This window comes from Lontra canadensis, unplaced genomic scaffold (genome assembly GCF_010015895.1).
Source record: "Lontra canadensis isolate GAN:19392208 unplaced genomic scaffold, GSC_riverotter_1.0 scaffold138, whole genome shotgun sequence".
In the NCBI taxonomy this organism is placed as follows: domain Eukaryota; kingdom Metazoa; phylum Chordata; class Mammalia; order Carnivora; family Mustelidae; genus Lontra; species Lontra canadensis.
This window is the reverse complement of record NW_022631132.1, coordinates 3,533,682-3,540,244: the sequence shown is the minus strand read 5'-3', so window position 1 is coordinate 3,540,244 and position 6,563 is coordinate 3,533,682.

The window sequence follows — 6,563 nt, the reverse complement described above, 5'->3', positions numbered from 1 at the left end:
TTCTGCTGTAGTTGGGTGGAATGTCAGAACCAGTTGGCTATGGTTGTTAATGGTTAACCAGTTTCCTATGGCTGCTGTGACAAATTACCACAGACTTAGTGGCTTAAAACAACTCAAATTTATTATCTTATGGTTCTGTAGCCCAGAAGTCAGAAATGGGTCTTACTGGGCTAAAAACAATGTGTCACCAGGGCTACCTTTTTTACTGAGGCTCTAGGGGAGAATCCATTACCTTGCCCATTGCTACTTCTAGAAGGTGCTCACATGACTTAGCTTATGGCCCTCTTCTTCCATCTTTGAAGCCAGCAGTGGGTTGGAAATTTTTCATCTCACAGCACTCTTCTGACTCCCTCTTTCACAGTTAAGGACCACCGTAATTACATTTAACTTGTTTAGACAATCTAGAATCACTTCCCTATTTTAAGGTCAACTGATGAACAAACTTAATTCCATTGGTTACTTTAATTCCCATGTAATGGAACATATTCCCAAGGTTCTGAGGATTAAAACATAAACAACTTGGTGGGGGGGAATTATTATTTCACCTACCATTTTGTCATGTAATATAACGTATTCAGAGATTCTGGGGATGAAAACATGAATATTTTTAGGAGGTTATTTTTTTAAAGATTTACTTATTTGTTTGAGAGAGAGAGTTCACATGAACAGGGGAGGGCCAGAGGGAGAGAGAATCAGACTCCACACTGAGTGTGGAGCCTGATGAGGGGCTTGATCCCATGACCCCGAGATCACAATCCAAATCAAAACCAGGAGTCAGATGCTCAACCGACTGTGCCACCCAGGCACCCACCACAGTGGTGTTTTTCAGTTCTCCTATATCCTTGTTGATTTTCTATTTGTAAGTTCTCCCAATGGCTAAAACAGGGTTGTTAAAGTCCTCAACTATATTGTGGACTTGTCTGTTTCTCTTTTTAGTTCTATCAGTTTGTTCATGGTTTCATGGTTTTTGAAGCTCTGTGCTTTGGTGTACACATTTAGCATCACTGTGTCATCTTGGTAGATTGAACCTTTTCTCATTATGCAATGTCCTTCTCTATCCCTGATAATATTTTCTTTGAAATCTATTTCATCTGATGCTAATAAAGCCAGTCCTGCTTTCTCTTTTCTTTTCTTCTTTTATCTTTTCTTTTCTTCTCTTTTCTTTTTTGGAACGAGCATGCACATGCATGTGAGCAGGGGTGGGGGCAGAGAGAGGTGGGGAGAGGGAGAGAATCTTAAGCAGACTCCATGCCCAGTGCAGAACCTGACACAGGGCTTATCTCACGACCCTGAGATTATGACCTGAGCCGAAATCAAGAGTTGGACATTTAACTGATTCAGCCAACCAGGTGCCCCATGCTTTGTTTTGATTAATGTTTGCATGCTATATCTTTTCCATCCTTTTACTTTTAATCTCTCTGCTTAATTCTATTTTGTGTCTACTTATATTTGAAGTGAGTTTTTGTAGGAAGCATATAGGTGAACCATGTTCCTTTACCCATTCTGCCAATTTCCATTGTTCAACAGATATACTTACATTTGCCTTTAACAAAATATTGGTATATTAGAGCTTAAGTTTCCCATTTTCTTGTTTATTTTCCTTTTATTCATTCTCTCTTTTTATGGAGGTAAGACTTGTATAACTTAAAACCAACAGCTTTAAATTGTGCAATTCCATGGTGTTTCGTACATTCACAATGTTGTGCAATCCTCACCTTTAGTTCCAAAATATTTCCTCATCACAAAAAGAAACCCATACCCAATAAGCAGTCATTCCCCGTTCCCTCCTCCCCCCAGACTCTGGCAAGCACTGACTTACTTCCTGTTCCTGTGGATTTGCCTATTCTGGGTATTTCATATGAATGGAATCACACAACATGTGACCTTTTATGTCTGGCTTCTTTCAATAGGCATAATGTTTTTGGGTGTCATCCACACTGCAGCATGTTTTGGCCCTTCATTCCTTTTTATGACTTAATAATATTCTGCTACTTATTCGTTCATGATTCTATGGATTGGAGTTATTTCCATCTTCTGGCAGTTGTGAACAGAGCTGCTATGAACATTTGTGTATAAGTGTGTGTTTGAATACCTATGGTATCGTGATTTATAAGAAATAGATGTGTTTGATTACTCAGGTGACCAAAATAAATTTCTCACATTTATTTGGTCTTTGTCCACCATTCTGGACTCATAGCTTCCAAAACCTTTGGAATCGCCAGAACAATGGGAGCCTCTTTTGTTATATTTGGTCTCTTGTTCTCAGTTCCTGAAATTGGTTCAGAGCCATAAAGGTGAAATGGATGTCTTGTTATTCATTAGAAGCCCCTTTCTACCACAACTGGGTTTATATTAATGAGGTGACTTTTAGAAAGCACCCAAGGATGGGGGCTTGTTGCCAGGGGAACCAACCTTGAATAGAGGTTTGAAACTTTCAGTCCCTCCCCCTGATTTCCAGGGAGAGGTTGAGTCAGTCACCGATGGCCCATGATTTAATCCACCATATCTATGTAATGAAGCCTCTAGAAAAACCCAAAAGTTTGGAATTCCAAGAGCTTTCAGGTTGGAGAACCAGAAGTCTTCTATGTGCCACTATGCCTGGTCCTAAACTCCAAAAGGATGGAAACTCCTTTGGGACCTTGCCCTAAGTATGGCTTCATCTGCCTGTTGACTCATATCATAGCCTTTGTAAGAAACCAGTAATCCAGTGAGTAAATGGGTTTCCTGAGTTCTGTGAGCCACTCTAGAAAATGAACTGAACCCAAGGTGGGAGTTCTGGCACCTCTGATTTATAGGTCATTGGTCAGAAGCACAGGTGACAAACCTGGACGGGTGACTAGAATCGGACATGGGGAACTGATTCCTGATTCCTACAGCTGAGTCCTGAACCCGCGGAATCTGATGCTGTCTCTGGGTAGATCATGTCAGAATTGAATTCAATGGTAGGACAGCGAGATGGTGTCTGAGCACAGCTTTGTGGTGTATGGGGTAAAAAGTATAAGTAGAAAGCCAGGGGTATCAAGATAGGTTATCAATTGGGGATCTTTCTTTTCTTTAAACATAAGCATGGACCACTACAAATTTACGTCTGAGCACACCTTTCACAGCATCCCATAGATTTTGTCATGTTGCGCTTTCATTTTCATTTTTTCAACTTATCCTTCATTGAGATATAATTGACATATGACACAATACTACTTTGTGTCCCACATTTTATTTTAAATATAAATACATATTTATATTACATAATATACATATATAATATATGTATATTATATATAATAAATATATGATATATTTACATATATTATATATAATGTATATATTATATATAAATAGTAAATAAAATGTGTGTTGTACTACATATGTACAACATAATGATTTGATATTTGTATATATTTCAAAATGATCACCACAATAAGTCTAGTTTCCATCCACCACCCTGCACAGGTACAATTTCCGTCCTTGTGATGAGAACGGTCAAGGTTTACTGTCTTAGCAACTGGCAAATATGAAATACAGTATTGTAACCTATGGTCACTAGACTGTACATGACATCCCCATGTCTATTTACTTTATAGCTGGAAGTTTGTGCCTTTTGATCCCCTTCACCCTTTTTACCCATCTCCTCCACCCCCACCTCCAGCAGTCACCAGTTTGTTCTCTGTATTGATGGGTTTGGGTTTTTTTTTTTGTTTTTAGATTCTACATGTAAGTGAGATCATATGATAGTTGTCTTTCCCTGTTGGATTTATTTGACTTAGCATAATGTCCCAAGGTCCATACATGTTGCAAATGCAAGATTTCATTCTTTTTTTTATGGCTGAATAATATTCTTGTGTGTGTGTGTGTGTGTGTGTGTATGTGTGTGTGTATACCACATCTTCAGCCACTCATCCAAAATGGATACTTGGGCCACTTCCATGTCTCAGCTATTGTAAAGAATGCTGGATTAAACCTGAGGGTACATATATCTTTTTGACTTCGTGTTTTATTTCCTTCAGATAATTACCCAGAAGTGGAATTACTGGATCATATGGTAGTTGTCTTATAATTTTTAAAAATATTCATTTATTTTAGAGGGAGGGGGAGGCAGGCTTCCCACAAAGCAGGCTTCTGGAACGTTGGTCACATTTTCTATGTTGATCTGGGCAGTGATACATGGGTACGTTCACCTTGTGAAAACTCACTGAGAGATGCCTGTAAGATCTGTGCCCTTTATGTAGCATGGAGGTTTTACTTCAAAAGAAAACTCATCAAAAATTGCCTTTGAAAATTCTAATATAGATAGGTGCAATCTAAGGCAGAGTAGGGAGAGAAAGAAAACCATGTTTTGTTATCTTCTGTGATTTGGATTCATTTTTTAAAAAGTAGATTCTCCCAGAAAGATAACACAGATATTTTTTAAGCTGGACATATGTCCCTGTCTTTATTGTAGGAGTTGAGATTTGACTGTAGTCACAGGAAGGATAATAATAGTAAATAAAATGTTTATTCTGAGGGTCAAATTACATCTTTCCCCCTACCCATTTCAGCCTCCATGTAGACTGATGTAATACATGGGCATATACACATATACATCTATATATAGATATATAGATCTAGATCACCTCTTTCTGACTACAGCACCAAAAACACCAAAAGCCCATAATTTTCAAACACAAATGAGACAATGTGCTATGGAGGAACGTGAGCTCTGGTGACAGACCTGGTTGTGGCTCTGCCACAAGTATTGTATCTTGTCTGAACTTCATATCCTTCAATGTTAAAATAGGACTAATAATACCTACCTCATAGGGCTATATGTCATGTGCCTAGCCCCCAGAGCCCGTTCAATAAATGGTAGTCATTATTATTATTTTTGAAATTTATTTATTTAGAGAGAGAGAGTGTGTGAGAGAGAGTGTGAGCTGAGGGGGGGGTGCAGAGGGAGAGGGAGAGAAGCTCAAGCAGACTCCCTGCTGAGCGTGGAGCCCAAAGTGGGGCTCAATCTCACGACTCCGGGATCATGACCAAAGCCAAAAACAGGAATCAGATGCTTAATCAACTGAGCCACCCTGGTGCCCCTGTAGCCATGATTATTTTTATTACTACTGTTAAGTAAAGGGGCTTCACCATCCTGCAGATGGGTGGAAGAAAGGGGTTGTGGGTGTGTCTACCATCATCTAATCCCCTCCCTTCTTGAATAATTCCTGTGTTGATAGTTGTATGCCAGCCAGCATGGACATTCTCTGACCCCAATGCTTAGAACTCACCTTCAGCAGAAACAAGACACACCCCAAAAAAGGCTTGATGGGAAGTAGACCTGGAAGTGGACTAGAGCTGAGGAGTAAAGTTAAGTTATATCCAAGCCTGGTAGCAGTGGTACCTGGGACCTAATTGTAATGTGGAGTAGACAGTAAAAAGCCACGCAGGGTTCCAAGCTCAGGTGGGAAATGTAGACAGAGAAATGCAGGAAGCTGCACCAATAAAGGAATTTGAATCTGCCACCGAGGCCATTTGGTCAGTCCAGGAATTCCCCAGGGAACTGCCAGGAGTGAGCACTGTTGTTTAAATGTCAGTTGTGTTCAGGTTGGACCTTTCCAGGTTCAGACCTTTCCATACTCTCCCAAAGAAGGGAAGAGACACGGACAAGTGGTCTAGCAAACAGTACAAACCCAAATGGTCAGGACAGGGAGCCCAGTGGGCCAAGCACTGTCATCCACAAGCAAGCAATCAAACCACCTCCAAGCTCAACCCACATGCTGCCCTTATTTATTGAGGGCTACAGTTGTTGACTCTTCAACTGCCGATTATTTCCGGCCCCATGATGACGCTGTTACAGTATCAGTTTATCAGGAGATACACGCTGTATTCCCTCTGTGCATCCACAGGGGGCAACAGAGAGCAGCAGGTGTTAGTCTCTTTGAGGGTCCTTTAAGGAGATACACACGCTCCACGCCAGTGTGAAGACTATATTCAGCAACTGGGGTCAAGGGGAGGTCAGTTGCTTGGAGGAGGAAGTAAAAAGATTGAGCACAGGAAGACTCACCTTCTCTTATAGCCTAACCCTCACTCTTGCCTGGCTTTTTTTTTTCTGGAGTCCATGCTCTTGGTGGGGAACAAAGATGATCCATGTTCATAAAAACTCCCATCATGCCCTTGTCCAACTGTTTCCTGGCATCTGACCTCTCATTTAAATGATGATGGACTTAATTTCTTAGTGGCCGGATCACAATGTAAAGCATTTATGATTCTGTACCCCGCCCCAGGAAAAGTAAACAAGAAAAACACATCATTCATTCATTCATTCATTCAGTACACAGTTGTTCATAATCTACCACTGCAGAATCCTTCCAGATGACAAGATGACAGTGTGGGATAATTGTTACTGAACTGGCAGGAAGCCCAGCAGCATTAACAACAAAGTGAAGGAAGAACTTTTCACTGGCAAACTAGCTGGCAAAATCATTAGACACAAACCTAAGTATTTATATTCTCCCATTTCAGTATAAAAACAAATGCCATAATCATAAGTCTATGGGATTTCAGTTACAAACCAGGGCATGTCACTTAATTGACAC